This window comes from Eschrichtius robustus, chromosome 1 (genome assembly GCF_028021215.1).
Source record: "Eschrichtius robustus isolate mEscRob2 chromosome 1, mEscRob2.pri, whole genome shotgun sequence".
NCBI classification, from domain to species: domain Eukaryota; kingdom Metazoa; phylum Chordata; class Mammalia; order Artiodactyla; family Eschrichtiidae; genus Eschrichtius; species Eschrichtius robustus.
This window is the reverse complement of record NC_090824.1, coordinates 183,723,368-183,750,253: the sequence shown is the minus strand read 5'-3', so window position 1 is coordinate 183,750,253 and position 26,886 is coordinate 183,723,368.

Genomic DNA, 26,886 nt, shown 5'->3' with positions numbered 1-26,886 from the left:
TAAAGCTATCCTTGAGAGATGCCCGGTCCAGTAGGGGACCCAATCATACAAATAGATAACTACAGTTTAGTGAATTATGTGCAGAAATAGATATGAGCTCAAGAAAGAGCAGGGTGTGATTGTTTCTGCTCAGAGCTCGGCACAAAATGAGTGAAATGTGGAACAAAACAGTGACCCTTCCTAGGTTTCAAAGAATGAGGAGGAGGAGCGTTCTGAGTGGATGGGTGGGGAAAAGGTATTCTACGAAACAGCACTTTTGAAAAGAGTTGTTTCATTGCCTGCCCTCCCCATGGCCCCTTCCAAAGACCATCCTCCACCCACAGGCTCTCCGAACAGCAGCGGTGTTTACCCCTCCCACTTCCTGAGCCAGGACTGCTTGTCTGAGGGGTGGGTACCTGGTACTGGACACACAGGAAACCTACCCATGGTCCAGCAACCAAACATGTGTGGTCTTGGTTAAATGGCTAATTTGGTCCAGTCTATTCTTTCCCTTGACATTTGACTTAAGAAACCCAGGCATGTTGCCAGGTGGTGACAGAAAAGGGAGCTGGTAGGTCTTGTTGCCTGGTGGTCACTTGCATGTTGATGAATAAACAAAGAGAGTGGGCTTCAGCAAATGAGGGAATGGCGCCCCTCTTGGGTGGACAGAAATGCCACCTTGCTTCCCAGCAGTTTTCCATCCTCAGCTCCAGGTCTGCAAGTTTGACTTTGCTTCCTACCTCGAGTGGTGTGAGGTCTCTTCTGAATCTTCACAGTCAAGATTCCCTTATGATGAACAACTTTGAGTTTCTATTATAACTGCCTAATGATGTTTGCTTAAAGCATGTGCTCCAAGGCATGCAGACCTAAGAGAACATAATCTGCTTACAGAGCTTTAACTCGCTTGCTATTCTGAGTGTAAAATTTGCGGGTTGAAGGAAAATCTAAAGGAAGCACCTGCAGGGCTTGGTGACTGAGTACACATGGGACACACAGATCACCAGTTCTGAAGTTCCAGAAGAATGATGGCAACATTGATACAAAGCAAGGGAAATAAAGGAAAAAGGGAGAAGAATTCAACTTTAGATATGTGAGGAGACTTGGTGAAACTAGATATAAATATCAAATGGTAAATTTGAGAAAGGAGAAATCAGGTCCTTCATTAACATGAGAGAGGCTCCGGGTGAGACCAAGAGTGGCCAAAGATGGGGGTCATGGAAACCAAAGGAGAAAGTTTTAAAAAGCAAATATAATAGTAATAGTAATTGCTACCAAAAGTAGTAACAGTCATTAATAGTTTAATGGTAAAAGTCTATGAAACACAGCCAAGACAGCAAGGAAATGAGGATTATAGAAAGGCAAAACAGTCCTATAAATCGTTCCTTTTTAGAAAAGTTTTCAGTGCCCTTCAATATCCCTCCACAGATCTCTCTATGATAACACAGATGTAATTTTGCGTAGTAAAATCCGAGTTCTGCTCTGTTGAAAGTTGCTTTATCTAATGCTCAATACAATGCCATATGTACTTACCAAATATATTTTGATTAATAAGATGAAGAAGGTTCCTGTGCTAAAGTTATCTTAATAGACTTAAAATTAGAAAGTGGTAATCTTGGCAACTGTGGCCACGGGAAGGGGCCGTTGAAGACTCCATGTTTAGAAATGACATATAATGAAGCCTGTTCTCTGAGCATCCTTCAAGCAGTCACAGCTAATTTGGATCTGGAGGTTTGAGGGAATTTAAATTTGGGGATTTCCCATGTGAAGCATCGTTCTGCCATCATGTGCTTAGCTAAAACTGCTCCTTTGCCAGGAACGTACATACTAGTGATGCATTGTTAGTTTGGAAAGAAAATAAAGGACAAATGTTGCCATTCTTTCTGTGCTTCAGATTTAACCAACTAATTAAATCCATTTTGCTTTCTGGGCTTATGGTGACTTTGTGTAATTCAGACTGGAATCTTGTCACATCCAGAAGATCTGTCGTTGTCCAGGTTACCATGGCAGCTAAATTTTTTCCTTTTTGTAAAATTATCCCCAGCCCTTGGCTTCAGTTAGCCACATAAGCTGGTGTATTATTAGCTTAACGAAGGGACCCTTTCTGCAGACTCCTTCCAGCACTGTCAGGTAGCTGTCCAACTAGCATGGTGTTGCTGTGTTTGGTATCTTACACTCAGCATCCATCTGGAGCTCTTTTACAAAGCTGGTAGGTTGCGTGCCAGAGGACATCCTGCTGCATCCGAAGAAAATTCATCTCCTTCTTCCTTAAGGGTGACCCGGTGACATCATGTAGTCTCCCCCACCCCATCCTGAGCTCCACACTCTATGGGGTGGCTTGGTTGCCGTCTAAGCCTTCATGGCTATTGTCTGTGCAGAGATTCATTTTTGTCATGCCTGTAGCTATAATGCAACATACTCTGGGATCAGTTTCAAACTCTAATGATTAACACGTGTTTATTCATTCCAAATGGAGCTACGGCTACAGTCCCTACTGCACACATGTTATTGGGTTTGTTTTGCTGTTGTTATTATTTTTCCTCCCTAGGTTGATTCCGCCCAAGGATTAGAAGCAACCAGCAATTAACTCCAGAAATCTTTGTCCTTTGTCTTTCAGGCACCTTTCTGCACTTGCCACTTACCTATAAGGTGCATCCGCAGATCACCTTCTGGGTGCCATGCAATAGTCACTGAAGTTCAACTTCATGCATTAAGCTTCACTCTGGACATGTGCTCCCACAACGTAATGACAGCCAACTAGTGGCAAATTTACCCTCACAGTCTCTAGGCAATAACGCACAGCAGAGAAGTAGAGATGGGAAAAAAGCAGGCTTTGATAGATTCTAAAATATGGTAGGTGAACATTTAATGACACAAAGGCAGCCATTCTCAAAGAGGTTAGGAAAACGAGGGGCATTGTTTATGTCAGCTGAAACAGGTCAAACACAGGATTGCATTATCAGCTACTCATGCTGGTACTCACCTACGCAGGAGACATCCCAGAGCCCCATGGTCAGGTTTGGGGGTAGAGATGGGAAGCTCCTTACCCAACACCCTCAGAATGGCCGCACTGTCAGCTCTACTCAGAGCCCCAGGGAGAGAGCTGAATTACCCAGTATGCAAAAACACAGATAATTTGGAGCAAATTGTGATTTACTGAGGGCTTACTTTTGGTTAAGTGATTTTCCCTCCTCTCTAAACCCTATCCCAAGCCGAATCTCTGAGCTAAATGGAAGTTTCTGTAAATGCATCTGAGCAGTGGAGGTTAAAGAGCCACTGCGAAATTTATTTCATCCCTGAATTTACAGCTTTGTTAAGCAAAACTATATAAAAACCATAAAATGAAAGAGACTAAAAATAAAAAGGGAAAAGCCAATAACAAACAAGCAATTCCAGCCAGCTCTTTTCCCTTGCCCAAGATGAAATGAAGAAAGTAAGCATGGCACAAATAACTATTTGTAATTTTTTCCAGCTTTAATAGTCTATAAATGAGCATAGATAAAGAACATGGGGATATCCTGATATTTTTGTTGTTGTTTGTTTGTTTGCATTGATCTCTTGTCATTTACCTCTTCTGAACCTGAGGTCTCTCTGATAGAGCAATCAGTTTTAAGTCTTGAAAGAGAGTTAAGCAGTGATTGTAATTTTAAAAATAGTACCTAAGGTACTAGGAATGCAGTGTAAGTGCCAAGCTATAATCATTTAAAATCCTTTTTTATTTATCCCATTTCTCATGGTCTGCGTTTGAATAGAACCTCCTGTTTTCACAGGACACCTGGAGTCACCTGGTGCCAGGTAGTCCCAGCCTGAGGCTCAAGCACAGCCATTACCAGCTCTCCTACCAGGATGGATTCATCCTGTATAAACTCTTCTGATTGTCTATAAATAGCATCACTTGTGAGGATTGTTGAAATAATTTGTTACTATAATTATAGTGACATTTCTAGCATGCTATGATCATATAAAACTGCAGATATGGAAGGATGCTATTTTGGAGTTATTTTTTTCCAACTCAGTTTGTGTTTAATGGAATGGAAGAAAAGATTAGGAATGTTGCTTTTTTAGAGAACGGGATCAGCTGCATTATAATAGGACAGAACAATGATACACGAAAATCAAGAGTACTTCCTTAAGAAGAAAGGCAGTTAGCTACTTTAAAATTGACTTGGTTTTAGTTAAAAAGAAAAAAAAAGAAAAGAAAAGAAAAAAAAAATCCCTCCAAGTATAATTTCATAAATACGAGCGAAGTGAAGACATGTGATTGTATTATTCCAGCTGAGGGCCTTAGCCAAGACAAAGTCATTTTAATTTTTCATAGGCCTTTACATTTTTGATGACAACATCTAAGTGGGGGAGTCACAAATGTCTGAAAAGGAAATATTTAGGATGGTTGTACTGTAAGAATCTTTGGAAAAGACAGTATATTTTGAATTGACAAAATAGCTCCATTGGTTCCAAATGTTCAGCCAATACCAATTAAACAAAATAAAGATCTTTTGAGAAAATGCTGTTTGCTGGTGAACAATCAAACAGTGTGAGCACTGGGCCACAGTTACAGGTGCTTTTAAACTGCTTCTCAAGATTCTAAAATGGCATATGGTATCTATATAAGCTATATTGATTGACAAAATTATAAAGTGTCAACATTTATCATATTTATTTCTTTAGCTTTATTGGGGTATGACTGACAAGTAAAATTGTAAGAAATTTAGTGCATAAAATGTGATGATTTGATATATGTATACATTGGAAAAGAATTCCAACAATTGAGTTAATTAACCCACCCATCATCTCACATATTTACCTTTTTATTTTTTGGTGAGAACCCTTAAGTTCTACTCTCTTAGCAAATTTCAGTTATACAATACCATATTATCAACCATGGTCACCATGTTCTACATTAGATCCTCAGATCTCATTTACCTTATAACCAAAGATTTGTACAATTTAACCAACCTCTCCTCATTTCCCTACCCCCAGCCCCTGGCAACCACAATTCTATTCTCTGTTTATATAAGTGATACCATGCAGTATTTGTCTTTGTCTGACTTATTTCACTTAGCAGAATGTTCTCCAGGTTCATCAATATTCTCAGGATTTCCTTCTTAAGGCTGAATAATATTCCATTGTATACATATATATATATACCACATTTTCTTTACCTATTCATTCACTGACAGACACTTAGGTTGTCTCTATACATTGGCTACTGTGAATAATGCTACAATGAACATAGGAGTGCAGATAATCATCTCGAGATAATGGTTTTGTTTCCTTTGGGTATACATCCAGAAGTGGGATTGCTAGATCACATAGGAGTTCTATTTTTAACTTCTTGAGGAACCTCCATACTGTTTTCCACAGTGGCTGCACCATTTGACATTCCCACCAACAATGCATGAAGATTCCTTTTCTCTGTGTCCTCACCAGCATTGGATATCTCTTGTCTTTTTGATGACAGACATCCTAACAGGAGTGAGGTGATATCTCACTGTGGTTTTGATTTGTATTTTCCTGATGATTAGTGATGTTGACCACATTTTCATGTGCTGTTGGCCACTTGTATGTCTTCTTTGGAAAAATGCCCTTTCTATTTCTTTGCCCATTTTAAAATTGTTGTTGTTTAACTGTTGTTTGTTTTTTGCTATTGAGTTGTATGAGTTTGTTGTATATTTTGGATATTAACCCTTATTGGATATGTAGTTTGCAAATATTTTCTCCCATTCAGTAGCTTGCCTTTTCATTTTGTTAATGATTTCCTTTTCTGTGTAGAAGTTTTCTAGTCCCATTTGATTTGGTCCCATTTAAAATTTTTGCTTTTGCTGCCTTTGCTTTTGGTGTCAATTCCAAAAAATCATTGCCAAGACCAAAGTCAAGGAACTTATCACCTATGTTTTCTTCTAAGAGTTTTACATTTTCAGTTCTTATGTTCAAGTGTTTAATCCATTTTGAGTTGATTTTTTGTGTATGATGTAAAAGAGGGGTTCAATTTCATATTTTTGCATGTGGATATCCAATTTTCCCAACACCGTTTATTGAAGAGACTATCTTTTCTGTACAGTATATTCTTGGCACCCTTATGAAAATTAAGTGACCATATATGTATGGGTTTATTTCTGAGCTCTTTATTCTTTTCCATCGATTATGTGTCTGTTTTTATGTCAGTATCATACTGCTTTGATTACTATGGCTTTGTAATATAGTTTGAAATCAGGAAGCATGATGCCTTCAACTTTGTTCTTTTTTCTCAAGATTTCTTTGACTATTCAGGGTCTTTTGTGATTTCATACAAATTTTAAGGTTATTTTTTCTATATCTATGAAAAATGCCACTGGAATTTTGATAGGGATTACATTGAATCTGTAGATCATTTGGGTAGTATGGACATTTTAAAAATATGAATTCTTCTGATCCATGAATGTGGAATATCTTTCTATTTACGTCCTCTTCAGTTTCTTTCAACAACGTTTTAGAGTTTTCCATGTACAGGTCTTTCATCTCCTTGGTTAAATTTATTCTTAATTTTTATTCTTTTGATGCTATTGTAAATGAGATCATTTTCTTTATTTCTGTTTGGGACTTGCACTGAGCCCAGGGGGCATAGCTGTGGGAAGTGTTTGCATACTTATTTGAAAACTGCTTTTTTGTTTGTTTGTTTGTTTGTTTTGTTTAGTATGGTTCTGTAAATGCCCACCTGGATTGGCTATCATCGTTAAGTGATTTGAGGGCCCATTCCTTGGGTAGAGGCCACAAAAGATGGAGTGCTAGATGTGAGGGCAAGCTCCTTCCAGGGAGAAGCTGAAGAGTTGCTTTTACTGCTGGAGTGAGCTGCAGGGAGAAGGTAGGGCAGGTCTTTTGGACTGCTGGGAGGATCGCACTCAGCACCTCAATGCAGGCTGATTAGAAGCTGGACCCTCAGGCAACAGCTAGAAAAGTATGCAGTCAATCCTCTTCAAGGGAGAAACTGGGAGATGGGCATTTTGCCTTCTCCCTCTGCTCTGTGAATAGTCCTGTGGGGCCTGTGAATGCAAGCCCTGTAGGCTCTCAGAGTAGGTGATTTGGGGGTCTGCCCCTTGGTTGGATGCTTTAAAGTTGGAGTGCTGTACGTGTGGTCCTAGCCCTTTGCTCATCAGGGAGAAGCTGGGATTTGGGGGTTTCTTTGGATTGTATGTCACTGAGACTAGGGAGTGGTTTATGGCAAGGGCATGTCTCAGCATTTCCTGCTCAGTTTGATGTGGATAATTTCTCTGTCATCCAATGTGTAGGAGTCACTCAACTACTTCTGGATCTCTTCCAGAAGGAATGGTCCATGTGCAGCTGTATATTCAGTGTATCAGTGGCAGGAGGAAAAGTCAGGAGCCTCCTATGTCACCATCCTGGTGATGTCACTCATGTCAAGGTTTATTTTAGATGTAACTCCTCTTCTGAGTTCCCATGCTGAGACCTACTCTTTTGACCTGGCTGATGACCCCACACAGCAAAATGGGAGTTGGCACTGTCTAGCTTTCTTAGCACTGATCAGGGTTATAATTTTATTTATCTGTGTGATCTTTTCTCCACATGTCTGTACGCTCCAGGAAGCTGGACATCCTGTTTGGTTTGTACCCAGTCTTATTAACAGTCCCAGGTCAAGAAGAGCCAGACATATAGTAAGTTGACAAGAGTTGATGAATGAATGAATGAATGATGGAATCAGATTAATGCTGGCTCTGCAATTCATAAGTTGTAAATTTGGGCAAGCATTTCAACTCTAAGAGCCTCAGATTCTTTATTTATAAAGTGGCTCGTTCGGCCAGGAAGTTCTCCAAGGTCCCCAGCCTTAAATTCCTTAAATGAATCCATGGTGGATGCCTCAGGGCCCTGCCATCACCTCTTTCTCTGGGAACCATCTTCTCAGCCCCCAGCTACCTCTCACCCTGCTGCACCACCTTCCCTGGATGTAGCCATCAGTCCAGGGATGGATCTGGAACCTAGCTGGGAAGATCCCATTCTCTTCTCTAGGTACGTGGCTTTAGGCCTGGACACCTGCCAGCCGGAGTCTGCTTTTGGTTATGCTGTGACCTGTGGATTTGGGGACTTCGGGGTGGCCACCTCCTGCCCAGCGTGGACAGACAGGCAGAGTCAGAAGGTAGAGAGAAGAAAGAAGCAGTCTACAGAGCAGAGCAGGCTTGCCAAGCGGAGAGTTCTGGCAATTCCCAGTTTCTCCCTGAAGCCTGCAGCCTTCTAACCGCGGGTGCCTTAGGGTGGCTTGTGTACTGATAGTAAATTTCCCCTTTCCCCCTTTTTTGGATGAAAAGTAGCTCTAATTAGTTTGTTACTTGTATTCAGAGGCCCAGCTAAATATACACATACATTCTTCTCAATAAGGAAAGTTCGTTTAATTGGATGTTGACTGGATTAGTTGAATCCTCATTCAGAGAAGCTCCTGCCCAGTATCTGCTGTGAGCAGCACTTATCAGGACCTGTGAATCTCCGACTGTCTCTGGGACAATCTTTTGTGTTTCTACACAGCAGGGACCCCATAAACCTGGGAGATGAAGAGCCTTTGACCTGGGATGAGTAAGTAATCCATTCTCAGCCCCACCTCTGAACAGGTTGCTCTTGCCGGCTGCTATTGACCTTCGTGGTCATCCCCGCACACCTGCCTGTAATTTTCAGCCCTTCCTGCCCACCACTGCGGACGTCCCAGACCCTGGACAGGAGTCACCTCCCTGATAATATCAGCGCAAGCCTCTGTCTGCCCGTGGTCTCCTCTGAGCTGCCCTATCTTGTTGTCACACACATCCTGACTTTGTATTTCCCTTCCTGATCTCACTGAGAAATGAGAAATTGGGTTATGAGTTATCGAATTCCATTAGCCTCATTATTCCTCAGAAATCTGAGTCCTAGATAGGTAGTGCTACAATATGGATGAAGTCAGAAGACTCGGGTCCTACTGGTGACCATGATCTTGAGCAAATCTCAATCCTTCCTTATTCATAAGATTAGAGCCAATTTCGTGATTTCTGGGCTGCTCCCACCTCTCCGCCTGTACTAGTATCTCTTTCCACGTTCCTCTCACTCCCTCCCCAGGCATCCTCCAGGACCTGAAGGTGTGGGGTCTTGTATGTAGGTGGCTTTTCTCACTATGGGTCTGTCAGTTCTTTGTAGATGTTTTAACATTTCAACTAAATGAGCTTTTTAAAGAAGAGAGGCTCCCAACAGACAGAGGGAAGATGGGGTGTGGGGAGCAGCCTCTTTGACCTGGAAGGTCTAAAGCACTCAGCTCCCCCTCTACGTGCTGTTAGTGTTTGCCCACATTTTTTCCCCTGTGTCCTTCCTTGACTGGCAACATCACTGGCCCTGGTTGTTTTTGCCTTACCACGATGTTAAGCGTTCCATGTTTCTTCTAGATCAGGATGCCTTTGTTTGACAGACATGAAGCTTTCTCCTTTTGCTCGCTTCACATTCCAATGTTGAAATGTTTTTAATAATCATTTTTTTCTTTTAGTTGCCATCACAATCCCCACCTTGTTCTGTGAATGACATCCCTGAGCAGTAAATCAAGACTCTGGAGGGGCCGGCCCTGGGACTCCAAGGTAAAAATTTGGACACTGGAGGGTTTGTCTCATAATCTATGTTTCTGTTACCACGCTGGCATGCGTTCTGGTTGGAGAGTTTCAACCGAAGAGGTCAACGGACGAATCCGGACCAGCAATCTCGGTCCTTGTGATAGTAAGGAAAGAACTGCAGACTAACACTTCAGGTATAAGCTCAAAGCAAAGTTTATTTAAAGCATAGATACACTCTCGGGGCGGAGAGTGGACTGGCTTCTGTGAAGTGAAACCAGCCCCTCTGCACAGGTTGTGTGAAGTTTATAAGGAGGGGAGGGGTTGGGTTGAGGTCTGGTGGTCAGGCTTTGTCATTTGAGTGACGGGTGACATTGCACATGCCCCAGTTGTAACTTCCTTCTTATCACCCCTAATCCATTCGAAAAGCCCACTGGGCGGGGGTGGGGCGGCTAAGCCGCAATGTAAATTTATTACAATGATGACATAATGAGGGTCAGGTTATTTCAAGTTATTGCCAGGTTTCTGCTGCGCCTGCACACCTCGGGGAGTTCCTCTTTGGTTGGATTCTTCCTGTCTTCTCAGGATGTGCTGACCACAGCTCCTTGTCAAGACTGGCTGAGGCAGGCCCCTGGCCTTGAGTTTTTCACCCTTCCGTTCCCAAGCTGCTCATTTCTAGCTAACTACCTAATATTTCCATCTTAATGAGGACGAATTTAACCACTTGCCCAAACCCTTCTCTCCATACGACAGACCTGCCCTCACACGTCAGTCAGATACAATAGCTCAGCTTCCAAAGCATGGCCGCCCTGCAGCGCTGGGTGACCAGAGAAAGGAGAATATCCACTAAAGTGTCTGACATTTTGGAATCATTTCCTTACTAGCATTATATTGGGGCCAATTTTGCATAACAGTGGTGCTTAAGATACTTAACCAAAAATGTTTATCAATTCACCAGGGCTCTATCACACCTCCATCTGCCGACTTGAGATCTTCTATGAGTTTCTCCACTTCTTCTCCCTCTGAGTTGAGATCATACCAAAGAAGAGACTGAAAATAAAGTAACTTACCAAGTGGGAAAGAGGATATTTTCTTGTGACTGTTAGCTTGCAAAAACAAAATTGAAGATAACATAGGTTCATGCTATGTCCTGGGTAATGACAACAATCTAGTAACAGCCAAGAGAAGGCAACTTTATTGCTTTCTTGCAAAGGAGCCAAAAACAATAGTTCATCAAGTTTCCACTACACTCATAATGGAGCATTTTATGATCTTCTAAGGAGAAGTTTGAAGAAATACAAGACGTGTGCTTTGGATAAAAATGCCAATTTCTCTTAAAATCCTTAAATTTATTTGTCACACTTTCTTTCTCAATTCCAAACTAATTTCTTTGAGGCTAAGATCTTGACTAATTTGTTTGTTTCTTCTGTAACATAACGGCCATGAAATTTACACTTAAAATGACCATTGTTTTGCACTGGGTGTTCTTGGCCTGTTATTTCCTACATAATCTTCACTATGGCTTTTGGGGACTGATTCATTTAGTCTTGGCACTTACTGAATTTTTCTTGTCCTTTGCAGCTATAGAGATGCCTCAAGTTGGCAGGAAGGGAAGGGAAGTCTTTGTGCTGTTGAATACCAAAGTTGGCCTCTATTACAGAGCTGGAGGAATGCTTTTTGGAATGACGTTGGAGACAGCCAAAAGAACATCCTGAAGACATTCTGATGTTGACGGAGAGAAGTTCCCACGGTGTCATTGGTGGTTAGGCAGGCAGGCAGGGTAGCTACTTTTGAATAAGTAGAAATTGCAGTTGTCGTGTTTGGCTTAGACAGTATGTTTTGGAAGACAACCTAAGTGAAAAGGAAAGCCTCGATATGATAAAGGCCTGAATGTTTGCCTGTTACTCAGGCAGGCTTTGATGGAAGAATCAGTATTAAGAAGATTACCTTTTTGAATTACTTCCAATGTTGGGCTAGAGTCAGAGAGCAGGGGACATCCACGAGGCCAGATAGGTGGGGTATAAAGCATCACAGCTAGATGAACCCCACAAAAGCCCACCCATAGACCAACTAGCCGTCACTGCTATTGTCTCCAGCTGAGGGTTGATGATCCACTTGACAAGGAGATTCTTTCCAGAGTCACAGGTATAATTACCACCCTGCAGACCAACAGTTCAGGAGAGGATGCTGAAATAGGGTGAATCTGCAGGGTAGACTTCAATAGCATATTCCGGGCTTTCTTCTGGGAAGGAAGTGAGAGAGATCCTTGGAGCAGTAGGTGGGGAGAGATGGCAGGTAAAGGAAGGCTTGAGTAAGAGAGGTTAAAGAAAATCAGAAGTTTGGCCCTAGAAGGCTGTATGTGGCTGGAAACAGGAGAGAAAAGGGGAGAGCAGTGTCAAGGCATGGAGTCCTTCTGGAATCGAGACTTGGGTTCTTTACACCTGCCGCTTCCCCACTGGTCTAAGCCTGTCCCCCAGTGTCTGTGGTCCTACTCCGTCCCCATGGCTTGGTTTGGCAATGACCTGGATGAGGCAGGGAAAGTGGGAGAGAATAGTGGGGACGGTACAGAGCCTGGTGACAGCGCTGGCATTTGCCTTCTTTTGTGGAGGAGCTCAAAGCCAAACACGAAGCTCTAACTTCTAGGCTCTCATTGTCTGAACGAGCTGACTTGCTGCAGAGTAAACCCACAGATATGCCAAGTTTCCCAGCACAAACAGCTAGAGCAGTTTCCCAAGGGCTTGAGATCAGGGAGCGGTAAGAGTGCCTCTGTGTGTGTGTGTGCGCACGTGTGCGTGTGTGTGTGTGAAGAGGGCACGGAGGGCACCCATGGTGTCACAAATTCTCCTCTTAGGAAACGACCATCATGTTTATTATCTTGCCAATTAGTCCTGTGTAAGTGTGTGGTCGAGATATGGAAAAAACAGAAAAGATACAGTTCATTTGATCCTCTGTTGCTGTTCACTCTCTACCTATAGAAGGAGAAAGTGTTACGGAGAACAAACCTGACTCCATATTGGATCTATTCCTTTAGCTCTAACCCTGTGCTCTGTTGCCCGAGCTTAGTCATGCTGGCTCTGCACCTTTTGTAAAAGAATGTTGTCTATAGCCTGAAATATACAGCAGGGGTCCCCAATCCCCAGGCCATGGACCAGTAGTGGTCCACGGCCTGTTAGGAACCAGGCCGGACAGCATGAGGTGAGTGGTGGGCGAGCGAGAGAAGCTTCATCTGCTGCCCCCCCATCGCTCACAGTACTGCCTGAACCATCCATCCCCCGCCCCCGCCCCCACCCCCGTCCCCGTCCATGGAAAAATTGTCTTCTCCAAAACCTGTCCCTGGTGCCAGAAAGGTTGGGGACCACTGGTATACAAGATAGCCCATTCTCAACGCTCTGATCTTTAAAGGTGTAACACTTTTCCATTCATATAGAGATAAAAAGTTGCAGAGTAGAGAATATCCTTTGTCTTGCTGGAGGTTTACAGAAACGGTGTGATCAGACCTGTGTGAACAGCTGCAAGAACAAAGGATCTCAAAACCAAGGAGCTGGCAACTTCCAACTCCCCTTTTAGTCTAAAAGAAGCCTGAATCCTAACTTGGGTGATATGGTTCTTTGGGACACTAGTCCACCATCTTCTCGGTCTGCTGGGTTTCTGAATAAAGTCACTATTCCTTGTCCCAATACCTCACCTCTCGGTTTATCAGCCTGTCGTGCGGCTAGCAGTATGAGCTTGGACTCGGTAACAAGAGGAGGTAAAAAGGCATGGAAAAGGATGACAGCTGCCCTGTGATACCCACAGGTCAACCAGAAGAGTTTGGCCTTATTTTAATCCCAGAGATTTTTGAAATTTAGCAAGGGAAAGAAACACTAAACTCCTTTTCTGGCATGTTAAATAATGATAATATATGCTTGAAAAACTCATTATAACCATTAAGATGAATAACTAGTGATTTAGAATTTGAGTTAAAGAGTTAGGTTGCTACACTTGTGCTCTCTGGGTGTTTGAATGTAATTATTTGAGGATTAAACTGAAAGACATCGATCAGTCCCAGAAATAAATAGCAGGCTTGCTTGCAAAGCTAAAATTGGAATGGAGAAATGAGAATTCTTGGGGAAAATGTCTGTTGTATGAATGAATGAATCAAAAGTAAGATATTCCACACCTTAATTACAGGAAGATTTTAGGAAAGAAATTGACTGAAGTTTTTAAGAAGATAGGAGAGCAATTTATGACTTTAAGAAACAGTTTTGCTTTTGTTTTGGTCTATAGGATTGAAGATGGGATTAAAGAGGTAAAAACTGTATTTTTATTATTTAGTAACCTTCTTCATTTAGACAAAAACTGATGCTAGGCTACCTTTCTTGGTATAAAAGGAGTATCTAGGACCTATTTAAACATTATCTCAAATAGCAATTACATATTAAATTGAGACAAACCCACTGCATCATCCTTAGTTCCTAAAAAACAAATCCTTGGTAGTTTATACTGTACCTAGAAAAAAATGGAATTTATCATCAAATCTAAACAAATCAGTAGCTATTTGCTACATTATAAAGGTAACCTTGGATTTGGTGGTGTTTCATATACTCAGGATCAGATGACTACACATATTTTTGGAAAAAAGAAAATCCTTTCAATTAAATGTTTTTCTACAGTGTAAATGTGTTTCTAGTGATTTAAGTCAGACCCTGAAGGCTGATTTTAATGTACTTTCATTAAGGATTTCATTGATGTTTGAGCTTAGTGTCCTTTTGGCTGAACTCCTGTCTGTTGAGATGTTAGTGAAATATCAAGCAAGGTGAACAAAATAGGCAGCTCACAAACAGTATTCTGCAGGTCTCACAAAAATAAATCATCTCAAAGAAACTTTGAAATGCAATGCCAAACAGAATGCGGGAGCCGTTTTCAAAAGCTTTTCTGCCTTTGGACTCACAGACCACCCAAAGGCCAGCAAGATTCTGATGTGCAGGGGGAAACATTAGGAAGTTCTGGGCCCACTCATCCCTGGGAGACTAAAAACCCAACAAAAATTCAAACCGTCAAACCATTTTCTAATATAAAAAAGAATCCAATCCATGCATGTTTGTAATTTCCATAAATTAGCCTTGCAGGCTAGCATGGTGTTTCATAACATTGTCGAGCTATGCATCATACAAATTAGACCAGAGCTCTGGCCAAGAACCGTTTTAAGGAAAATTACAGATCCTCTACCCTTTCTTGCACATTGAGCTCAGATCTTCTCTGTCTGCCTGGAATCGCAAAGAGGAAACTGAACATTTTACCCAAAACATTATTGTAAAACAGTGGCACAAAGGCTCTGTCAAAGAGACAAGTCCTGCGGCAAACTTGGGCAAGGTCGGGGCAGAACGTCTGAATCGGGTGACAGGCAGCGGCCAGGGCTTGGGCTCCGAAACAGGGCACTGGATTTGCAAATCACATTTCAAACGAGCAGTGAGATACAATTAGGGAGATCAGTGTATGAAAACAGTACCTGGGGCTACTGCGGTGGGAATGCAAAATTGTGCTGAGGATTCAGCAACTCTTCTGACACAGTTGTTAGAAACGGTGAAAGGTGACTTTTTTCTAATGCTGCCACTCCTCCACTTCCTTGTCAGGAAGTCACCTCCTGGGACCTTTCCCAGGTCCCTCCTGCCCCTTACTCTCCTTCCCACCTCCCTGCCTTTGCTCTACCCAGATTGCCTGCTCCACAGGCTTTTGTGTGTCTCCTAACAAGCAACCCGGATCCACTGCAGCCTGGCTGTGTGGGAGTCTTTGCTCTGCTTGAAGTGTATGGAATTCAGATTTTTAAGACCCAGGCACTTCCCTCAAGGGGTTTAAAATCTCCTCAGAATGAAAAGAAACAAATGTATAACAGATAACTAGAAACATAAGGCAATAAAATAGCCCAGTGCGTGGGAGCGAGGTAGAAATTCAGAGAGCGCTCCTCCCCTGGGAAGTCATGAGACATCACAGAGGGCACTTAACCATTTAACTGAGCCCTGGAGGGCAAGCAGGATTCAGACAGGTAGACTTCGATGGGCTGGGGCGTGGACTGGCAATCCCCACCAGGGCTCAGCAGGAGTAAAGGCCAGCAAGTAGGATGAAGGAGAGAGACAGGGAGGGGTGGTGATGGAGGGGGTCAGGTGTCCAGAGCAGGGAGCCACTTAACGTGCGAGGCCAAAGCTTGTACAGGCTTGCATTTTGCTAGGTTACCCAGTAAGTGAGATGAAGATACTACAGTGACGGGAAGTTTCAGGGATAATATGCAGGACCCAGTGCACAATGAAAACGCGAGGTCCCTTGTTAAAAACGTGGGTGGGGGGAGAGTTCCTTTAAATTCCTAAAATAGAAAGCTAACTTTTTCCCCCTGTGGTCTTTACCTTTTATGGGTGTTTGGTTTGCTGTTTAATGTCATGCTTCCCTAGGCACAGGATACTCTCAGGGAAAGTGCAGTGCTCCCTGGGGGCCTGAGAACCCCATCCCACAACGCGGGGTGGGGTGAGGGGTGGTATCCTCTAGCGACCACGTGCTCCCTCCTGCCAGCCGCCGGATCAACGTGCCTTAGTGAGGAGGTGGAGCCAGGCATTGTCCCTTCTCCTAGCGCACAGCCCGCGGCTCCAGCCCAGGGCAGGTGGGTGACCGCACGGCCTCACCCCTGGATGTGCTGGGATCCTGGATGCAGCTGGGTGAGAGGCTCGCCTCTGCAGAGGTGCCCATCGAGAGCCCTGTGGCGCTGCCAGCCCAGGGCAGAGAGGGCCACGGCCATGGTCCACTCTAGGATCCTGCCCTGTGCCTAAGCCCCGGGTGGGCCCCAGGGAGCCAGCGTGCACGGCTCTGGGAACCCATGAGGGAGACAGAAAGCTGCAGGGAGATAGGCTCCAAGTCCCAGGGCACGCTGCTCGCACACGGTGAGGCCTGGGAGAGGCCAGTGCCCTGACGTGGGAGGCTGGGGTCTGACACAGGGGTAACAATAGAGAGGGAAAGGGGGGAGGGGACTGCGGAACAAGGAGAATAAAAGTCAGGGCAGCTATTGGGTTTAGAGCTTGGGTAATACAGAAGATAATGACACTCTGCTGTAAAAAGGAAAATAAGCCAGAGTCAGTTTATTTAAGTTTTCTTTTTAGTTTTGGGTGAGGGGCGGCAAAGGTAAGAGGTATCATTTCGGACATCACAGCCTGAGGCGAGAGCAAGTTCCTGGGAGGAAGTGTCCACAGGCAGGCGGCCACCCGCCCGGCGAGCTGGGGACCAGGTGCGGCTGGGAGGAAGGCTCGGGAGGAACTTGCCCAGAGCGGGGCTTCCTGGAAGGTTCTCGATGGAGTCTCGGTGCGGGGACGGTCCAGGAGGGGCCAGCACACGTCAGCGAGTGTGCTCGTGGGATTCCTGCCTTTAAAGGGGAGAGAGAGGGTGAGCACAGAGGGGACTCCAGAGTGATGCCGAGAGAGGAGGGAATTTTCAGAAGAAAGCCGCAGGAATCAACCCAGAAAATCTCGGAGAACAGGACAAAAAAGAATTCTTCTTTATAATTCCCAAAGATATAATTTCAGTGGCACAATTAAATGGTTTATGGAGTGAATAGGAATCACCTGTGCGAATCAGGACTTTCTGGGGCTGAGTCCAGTCTGGGACGGACAGTGTGAAAGAGGTTTTGGAGGCAGACAGTCGAGGTTTGGAGCTGCATTTGGACACTTCTAGTTGCTGACATAGGTGGCAGAGAAGATTGTGCCAGGCAGGGGGAGGTGTGGGAGAGCACAAGTGACCCTCTGTCCAGCTGCTAGTAGGTTGCTGTAGCGGGATGTGTGGAAGGGGACGGGGAGGGGTAGAGGTAGGCAAGAGCCAAGGAAAGACAGTTATTGAAGGGTTTGTTGTAGGCCAATGACCCGAGGAGAACTGCAGAACAGCTGCATGCTGAGACCATCTGCTTGCTGCCCTGATCCATGGATCCAAAGTGGATCCATGATGTTCAAACTCGTGTTGTTCAAGGGTCAGTTTATATATATATACAGTGATAAACACATATATATATAAATAGTTATATATATGATTGATATAAAAGAACTTTACTGATCAGTTGATCAATCGAGTATCTTTGATTTTGCTGCAGGTGACAGTTTTTTCAATAATAGCTTTATTAAGAAATAATTCACATACCCTAAACTTCACTCTTTTGAATGCTACAACTGTACAGTATCTAATTTTAGAACATTTTTGCCATTCCGAAAAGAAACCCTGTATCCATCAGGAGTCACCCCCCATTATTCCCCTACCTCAGCCCCTGCACATTATTCTTATTCTATTTCTAATATTTCAATTTTCTAATTTCAAACATTAATCTAATTTCTACTTCTATTGATTAGCTTATTCAGGCCACTCCACACTAATGGAGGTATACAATAGGGGGCTTTTTGAGACCGGCTTCTTTCTCTGAGCATAATAATCATGGGCACTACTTTTACAAGTAATAGTTTTGCTCCTTACTACCTAACACAGGTCACCATTTCTCCTAGCTTTGAAAACAATTTCCTCGCCACTTCTCCAGCCTTGCTAACAGTGTGCTTACTGCTTTTCCATCTTCCACTCACCCATTGCTTCCAAAATCAATGCTGCACATTTTAGATTTTGGTTACATCAACATCCTACTTCTGGTACCAATTTCCACATCATTATTTATTACCAAAATAATGTATCAAAAACATCAAACACCAGTGGCATGCAATAATAATCATTTAGTTTTGTTCATGAATCTGCAGGTCAGTGGGATGGTCCTTCTGGTCTCAGCTGGCTCACTTATGTATCTGCTGTCAGCTGTAGGTCAGAGAGCTCTGTTGGTCTCTCTTGGGGGCTGGCTCACTATAGGCTTGTCTGGAGTGGCCTGGCTAGGACCACTGGGCTCTCTTTCATGTGGGCTCTTGTCCTCCAGCAGGCTGGCCTGGCTCCTTCACATAGTGACTGGGCAAGGTTCCAGGAAAGAGAGAAGAATCACATGAGGTCTCTCAAAGTCTGGGCTCAGAACTGGCACACAGACACTTCTGTTGTGTTCTATTTGAAAAAGCAAATCACAAGGCCAGCTCAGAATCAAGGGGTCGGGAAATAGACTCCCTCTCTTGATGGGAGGGGCTGAAAAGTTACATCATAAAGGGAGACCATTAATTGAGGCCATCACTGCCATCAATCCCAGCTGTTATTTCATCACGGACACCAAATAGCCACAGCCAGTTCAATCGGACAGCTGTAGTTCCATAGTTTTTCCCCAACTCAATTCAGCAAATATTTATCAAGTGCCTGTTGTTTGATAAACACTATGTGTGATCTTGAGGAGATAAAGGTGAAAGGACTTGGAATCTGTCCTCAAAGAGTTCATAGTCTAAAAAGGGAACTAGACATGTGAACCAGCATGTACAAGGCAGTGTTATAAATTCAGCAGTACGTTCAAGAAAGAAAATGAAGTGATACATTCCACTGGGGGTTAAGGGAGTATCCTAGAGAAGATCATAACTAACTTGGGTCTTTGCAGGAGAACAGGAGGTTTCCTGCGAGACAAGGCGGTGACATGGATCAGTCAAAGGAGAGGGAAGAGTATGGACAAAGGTTTAGAGGCATAAGTGCTTGTGGTGAGAATAGGGATTCCAAGTAGTTCAGAATCCTTGAATTATCAGGTTCTGGGAAGGAGGAAGCAGGAGATAAGTGATGGAGGTAGATGATGAGGTAATGGTGTGAGCTGCTGGGGTTTCTCTCCAATGCTTAAGAATTATTTATTATCCTGGATGTAACTGGGAGCTGGTGAAGCAGATGAGTGGCAACATTTCTTTTAAGAAAGGCACCTAGCTTTTGGTACTTTTGATAACGAATGGACTGCAGAGAAGAGTAGAGGCTAGTCAAGAGGCTATTGGAATAGTCCAGTCCATTGAGGGAACGAAGATGTACCAAGACAATGGCGGTGGAAACAAAGGAGGAGATAAGATTTAAGGGAGGCATAGGAAGCAGGACCTGATGATTTAGTGTGGAGGAGGATGAAGAAAAGGAAAAAGTGGGCATGATATCCAGGTCTATTATCCATTGCCTTGGTACCCGGAATTAAGGCTCCAACTTCTTACTCACCTGCCATAAGGTGATCATCTTTTGGAGGAGCAACTCATCAACCTAAAACCTCAATCTTATCAATCAATAGCCTATAAATATTCTTCTAACATTAACAATTTTAATGCTTTTTGTTTTGAGATAACTAGATTCACAGGCAGTTGTAAGAAATAACACAAGAGCTCCTGTGTACTTTTTATCCAGTGTCCCCTTCATGGTAGCTAGACCACACTGATGCTCTCTGTCAACCGTATTTGGATTTCACCGGTTACATGCATTTATTTATCTGTGCATGTATTTAGTTTTATACAGTTTTATCCCATGTGTAGATTTGTGTGACCACCACCACAGTCAAGATACAGACCAGTTCATCCCAGGTTTACCCCCGTTACCCTTTATAGCCCAGCTACTTCCCTCTCTTTCCTGCTCCTTGGTCTCTGGCAACTACTAATACATTCCTCATTTCTGTAATTTTGTTATTTCAAGAATGTTATGTAAATGAATTATATAGTATCTAACCTTTCAATATTGACTTTAAAATTTTCATAATTTCCTTGAGATCTGTGTATCAATTGTTCCAAGTTCCTTTTTATTGCTGAGTGGTATTCCATGGCACAGATGGACCACAGTCTATTTATCCATTCACCCACAGAAAGACTGTGGGTTGTTTTCAGGTTTTGGCTATTAGGAATAAAGCTGCCACAGATATTCGTGTACAGATTTTTATGTGAACATAAGTTTTGATTTCTCTGTAATGAACTTCTAGTAGTACAGTTTTTTGGTCTTATGGTAAAGCATGGGTTTAGTTTTATAAGAAACAGCCATATTCTTTTCCAGAGTGGCTATACCATTTTATCTTCCCACCAGTAATGCCCGAGGAATCCAGTTTCTCAGCGTCCTTGCAAGCATTTGGTATTTTTAATTTTAGTCATTTTAATAGTTGTGTGGTGATGTCTTACTGTGGTTTTAATTTGCATTTCCCTAATGGCTTCTGATGTGGAATATTCTTTCATGTGCTTATTTGCCATCTGTATATCCTCTTCGGTGAAGTGTCTGTTTATGTCTTTTGCCCATTTGCTAATTTGATCATTATAGTCTAGCTTTTTTTTTTTTTTTTTTTTTAACTCCTAGCCTCTTGTGCATTTGTCTAACCAGAAAATAGTCTGAATTTTACCTTTATATTTTCACTAAAGAGATTTTCCATGGGAAAGAATAAAAAGTCCCATTAAATCTCCAAACATTCTATCTAGATGGTTTACTTTTAGTATAAGTTATTTTATTGTTGAAACAAATGGGACTGGTCCAGAAGACTAGTTTTCCCTTGAAGCCACTGGATGTTTCCTAGTATCCTGTGTTGCATACAGCTGCTGAAGGGCGACTCATTACTTAGACTGGTACTATGGGACTTGTGTTGAAGCAAAAAAGTCTGGCTTGAGGCCCAGCTAAAGCTTGTTATTTGTGCATCTCTAAAGGATACTGTTGGCCAGGCACTCAGGTGGCACGGCAGGTAAGGAGCAGAAGATCATCGTACAGTGGTCTGTGTTTGATTGGAAACTGGCAACATTTTCTCACTTATTGATAGAAAGGACCACCTTTCAGCATCTGATGCTCTTCCCCTCCTCTGGTGTATCCTGTGAAATGTGTCCTAGATTTACTATTTGTGTTTTTTACCCAATGAGTTCAAGAAGATGGACATACCTTTTATCTCTCTTAAATAAGTCATAACTGCTGGATCAGTATTTATACAAATTTTCCAAACAAAATTAAGATCAAGCATAAGTAAGTAGTTAATTTAGAGGAATAGGGAGAATTATTGAAGACCCTTGCTGGAAAGTGTAAGTGAAAATTTTCTCCACCTTCTCCAACAAACTTACAAGGATATCCATTTGTACAGATTTTCTCTCTAGCATAGAATATAACCAAAAGAATTCTGTAAGACCTTATATCTTAATGAAACAAAAATAATCAAAAAATATACATGGAAGAATAAACACAGAGTTCTTAATGCTATCAGGAAGAAAAAAAAACCCCACAGAACAGAACATTCAGTAGGCTGTAATAAATATCAAATTCAGAAATCAGCTGTGTCAACAAGAAATGATTGAAGAGAGGTGATATGCACTGAAATATGGACTAGTCTAGAAAGTGCTTGAAGAAAGGATTCAAAGCAATAAATAAATAATCATTTGTATTATTTTGCCTTTTTTGTAAATGATTCATTGATTAAATGGGTTAAGTAATTCAAGCATCTGACATCAATCAGAGACCAGATTCTCTTGTGAGGTGCCAACTGGTTCAGTGAGCCCAAAGGATTATTCCACGTTGTTTTCCCAGGTAAATCATTTCCATTTTGGAAGTTCTGGGATTGCTGGGTCTATTGAGCATTTGTTCCTTGGATAAGCCATCCTGGAACAGATCCAGGCATCTGCAGCAGAATGGTACTCTAACACTCCATCTCTCCACGTGGGTGGATGTGTGGCAGGCCCTACTGGTGGCATAATGACAATACCAGAGCGAGAGAGGTTGGGTAGAGGTGCACACATAGGACCAGAGAACTCAGGAGCATCTATCTTTGCATCCAGCATGTATTCATCAAGCTCCTTCCATAGCCTAGTTCTGTGCTAAGTACATGCAATCCACAAATAAAAAAATCCCAGCTCTCAAAAAGTTCAGAAACTCACATGGGAGAGAGGCAAATGATCATCTAATAGAAAGGGATATAATAAGTATTAGGATGGCAGCAAGCACATGGTATTAGTGACAGACAGAGGAGCTCTGATTCATCCCTGTGGTGGTGATGGGGTAGGGTGGGTAAGGCGGGATGTCCTGGAGGAGTTGAGCACTGAGATGGGTCTTGAGGGTGAAATAAGAATGTGCTCAGCAGACACAGGGGAGAGAGAAGATTGTGCCAGGCAGATGGAAGTGTGGGGGGAGAACAAGTGACCCTCTGCCCAACCGCTGGTAGTTTGCTATGGTGGGGTGTGTGGAAGGGGGCGGGGGTGAGGGCTGCAAAGGTGGGCAAGAGCCAAAGAAAGACAGTTATTGAAGAGTTTGATGTAGGCCAATGACACGAGGAGAATGCATAACTAAGGGAAAGTTTTGCTGCATGCTCAGAGCATTTGCTCGCTGCCCAGAGAAAGTGAAATCAGGAAGCTAATACATTGTGGTTCAGAGTGTTAATATATATATTTTACCATCAAATTGCTCTTCGTGAGCCCAGCCTATTCTCTGGACACTGGGCTACAAAGAGACTATCCTTTATATGTCAGTGGACAGAGGTTATCATCTGGCAGGGTCTGTACATAGGTCTGTACACTGAGTCATCACAGCTGGGTGGGGAAGCTGATGGAGATTATGGGTGCTGATATCTTGTCCTCCCCATTCACAGGTGCTGGGAACCCCTCAGATGAATCCTGTCCTCATCGGTGTGTGTTATTTCTGCACTAGGGGTGGGCTAGAGTTTGAGATTGGAAAATTATGAAGGAGATCTAAATCATGACATAGGAGCCACAGCTGAAGTATACGGGAAGGTTTTATTGGGATAGATGAAGTCTCACAGGAGACATTGCTACGTTTAAATACTAAAAGTGTTTTCCATGTAGGAGGAGGGATTTGACTTTTGCTGTACAGCTGTAGATTGTACAATTGGGTGAAGCTTTAGGAAAACTTGATTTAGTGCACAATAAAAATTATGATGCTTATCATTTGGTGAGTGACTAATACACACCAGATATTATGCTAGGATCTCCAATCCTTTCAACGACCTTGTAAGATAAATGTTTTCTTCCTCCTTGTGCAGCTGAGGGGCCTCAGGTGAATTCGAGACGCAAACCTATCTGTCTGACTCTCTTTTTCTGATACTTCAAGATTCCCTTGGGAAGAACTATTCTGTAATGTTTTATTCCCCCCTGGGTGCAGCTATCTGAGGTGAAATGGACCACGTGCCAGGTAGATAGTTTCCAATCCACCCAGTGATCACTGCTGTGGATATTGTAATGGGGATTCAAACATCCCTTGGGCTGTTGGACTACATGGTCGTTAAAGTCCTGTTTAAAAGAGAGCTTCTAGGATTCTGTGCCATTTTGTAAGCAAGTTGGATACTTACACTATATGACATGGGAATTAGTTTCCTATTGCTGCTGTAACAAATTGCCATAGAATCAGTGGCTTAAAACAACAAAATTTTTTCCTCTTACAGTTCTGGAACTCAGAGCCCACCTTCACTGGGCTAAAGTCAAGGTGTTGGCAGGGCTGGCTCCTTCTGGCAACTCTGAGCTCTGTCTCCTTGCCTTTGTCCACTTCTAGTGGCCGCCAGTATTCCTTGGCTTGTGGTTTCTTCTTCCATCTGCAAAGTGTATCACTCTAATCTCTCCTTGCATCATCACAACACCTCTTCCTCTTCTGTAGTCACATTTCCCTCTGCTTTCCTCTTATAAGGACTCTTGTGATTTCATTGGGCCCACCCAGTTAATTTAGAATAATCTTGATCACATCTGAAAATGCCCCTTTGTCACATAAGGTAACTAACATTCACAGGTTGTGGGAATTAGGACATAAACATCTCTGGGAGGCTATTATTCAGCCTATTGCAGCCTGCACAGGCTAACACATGGACACAGTGAAGATGGTGAAATCTTCTCTGAAGGAATGAATTCCAATTCGTATATGTCCTACAGACACTCAGGACAGATCCCTTTAAAGTTGTTCTCTAGCACATGCATTGCTGATAAAACAAAGAACAGCTCCACAGGGGGACCCCCAAAAAAAATCACTCTTACTTATCTTTTCTCAAAAAGGATGGCAGCATTTTAAAATTCATATAAATAAAATATGTGCCCAGCATCAAAGTCTCTGGAGGCAGATGAAATACTAAAGTACAAAAATAGCCAAGAAAAACTAATCACAAATCAGGCAAAAACCGAGCACTACCATTGTTTTGCATTATCCGAAACTGTCAAGGCATCAGACCTAGGGGACCAGGGGACGGAGGCACATAGAGATAGAGAATTTAATATTAACACTGGAAAGGGGTTTGACACACAGCTGATCTAACTGGCAAAAGTAGCACATCTCAGAGTCCAACACCTGATAATAAATTATCACCTTACGCAGATGCCAGAGTTTCCCCAATCCCATTTTACACTGACTTCTCTGGGGAGCTATTTGAACACTCAAATACACCATATAGGAGTCTGGGAATGAGGCATTCATGCAACAAGAATTTGTTGACCATCTAGGTAGGTAGGTGTTACCACATCAGACACTAAGGGAGATATAAAAATAAGTGGAAGGGACTTCCCTGGTGGTGTAGTGGTTAAGAATCCGCCTGCCATTGCAGGGGACATGGGTTTGAGCCCTGGTCCGGGAAGATCTCACATGCCATGGAGCTACTAAGCCAGCATGCCACAACTACAGAGCCTGCGAGCTGCAACTACTGAGCCCGTGTGCCACAACTACTGAAGCCTGCACGCCTAGAGCCCGTGCTCCCAACAAGAGAAGCCACCGCAGTGAGAAGCCTGTGCACCACAATGAAGAGGAGCCCCCGCTCACTGCAACTAGAGAAAGCCCTCGTGCAGCAACAAAGACCAATGCAGCCAAAAATAAATTAAAAAAAAAAAAAAAAGTTGAAGACAGAACCCTGTCCCTAAAGGGCTTTCAGATACACCCAATGTTTCCTGAAATAGTCCAAACCAGAGTGGCTCATAATATCATCTTGGTCTCTGTGTCCTCAGAGGCTACTCCTGCTTTCAGTTTATGCATTGAATTGAACAAAGCCATTCACTTAAAACAGGTAGTTTATTTCCCAATTGTTGAACATTATCTACTATAGATAAGATTGAAGAAAATAAAAATGAACTGGTTGAGCACTGGAGCAAAACAAACAAACAAACCATTTATTACTGAGCTTTTTCTGTAAGCCAAGCCCTGTGATAACCCTGGTTTGCACGGATAAACAGAGCCGGGTCTCTGTCTTCAAGGCCCTGCAGGACATTCTCTGCCACCAAGGAGGTTTAATCCAGCCAGAAGGACTGAAAATATGAGTGAGACTATTAAGTAAAATGAGAAGCTAAGCCACAGTACTGAATGAAACATTTTATGGGTAGACTCTTAACATTGATGAAAGATGTCCTCTAGATCTTTGTAAATCTTCCAGATCTGGAAATAGTTTTTATAGGATCTATTTCCTCTCCTTTCTAAAATTCAATAAAATGTAATTGAAGAATACTGTGGTCTCACTCAAAAGTGCAGAACTAAAAACTATACGACATTATTAAAATTAATCCTACAACTAAAATGAACTCTTTACTATATTATGTATATAAGTGCACAGTAGCAACACTTATGAACTCATCTAAATCTGAAAGAGGAAGTTTTGGATCACTTTTTGGTAGTAAATGACTAAACGATAAACAAAGCCCAAGAAAATCAGCATTATTAGGGGTCATCTAGTTTTACTAACTAGTTTAGTTATGCTTCTACCAAGTCACAAGTTACTGTAAAGCATGGATCTTCAAAATAGTTCATAAAATGACTAAGCTATGAATATTGAATTTCCATTTGCCTGGGATCTAGGGTGCTTGGTAAATTCAGAGAAGAATTGAAGGTGTGAGGGTTAGAGCATTTGGCAAAACCTTCGCCCTGGAGGAGGGATTTGGGCTAAGGATTAAAGGACTTACAAAGGCAAAGAGAGGGCATTCCAATATCGGATGCAGGACAGGCAAATGCACTGAGCTTCTTAACTCGATCAAAGGTCTTATTCTGGCGAGTAGTTGGAAGTAAAGTAGGATTGTGGTCGAGCTACTCTGGGGAAGTGGGGCTTTGACATACCTCCCATCTGTTTCAAACACCAAGAAATGAAAGATTAAATATTAAAAGGGAAAATTACAGGAGCTAAGCTGAAGTGCTATTAAACACTTCCATGGACCAAAAGTGAAACAAAAATACAAAGGGGTAAACAAGGTCAAAGTCATGGGTGAGATGGAGCCAGGTCAGGAGGCAAGCAATGGCAGCTGGGAGGTTAGGGGAGATGGGGACCAGACCAGGGCCTGGGATGGGGCTCTCCCTCCTCCCAAAAGGATATTGGAGAAATTGTTATCAACTGCTGCTTGGGGGCGACAGCTTATGGCAATTGGAAATCCAGGGAGATAGGAGAAGAGCGGCACAGTCTTGGAGTAGCAACTGAACTATCTGCTCCCCAGTTTTGTCACCCCCATCTGTGATCTCACTCCTTTCCCCAAAGTATCAGGGCCCCCAGTGACCATTATAAGGTGTGGTTCTGCACTTGGAACCC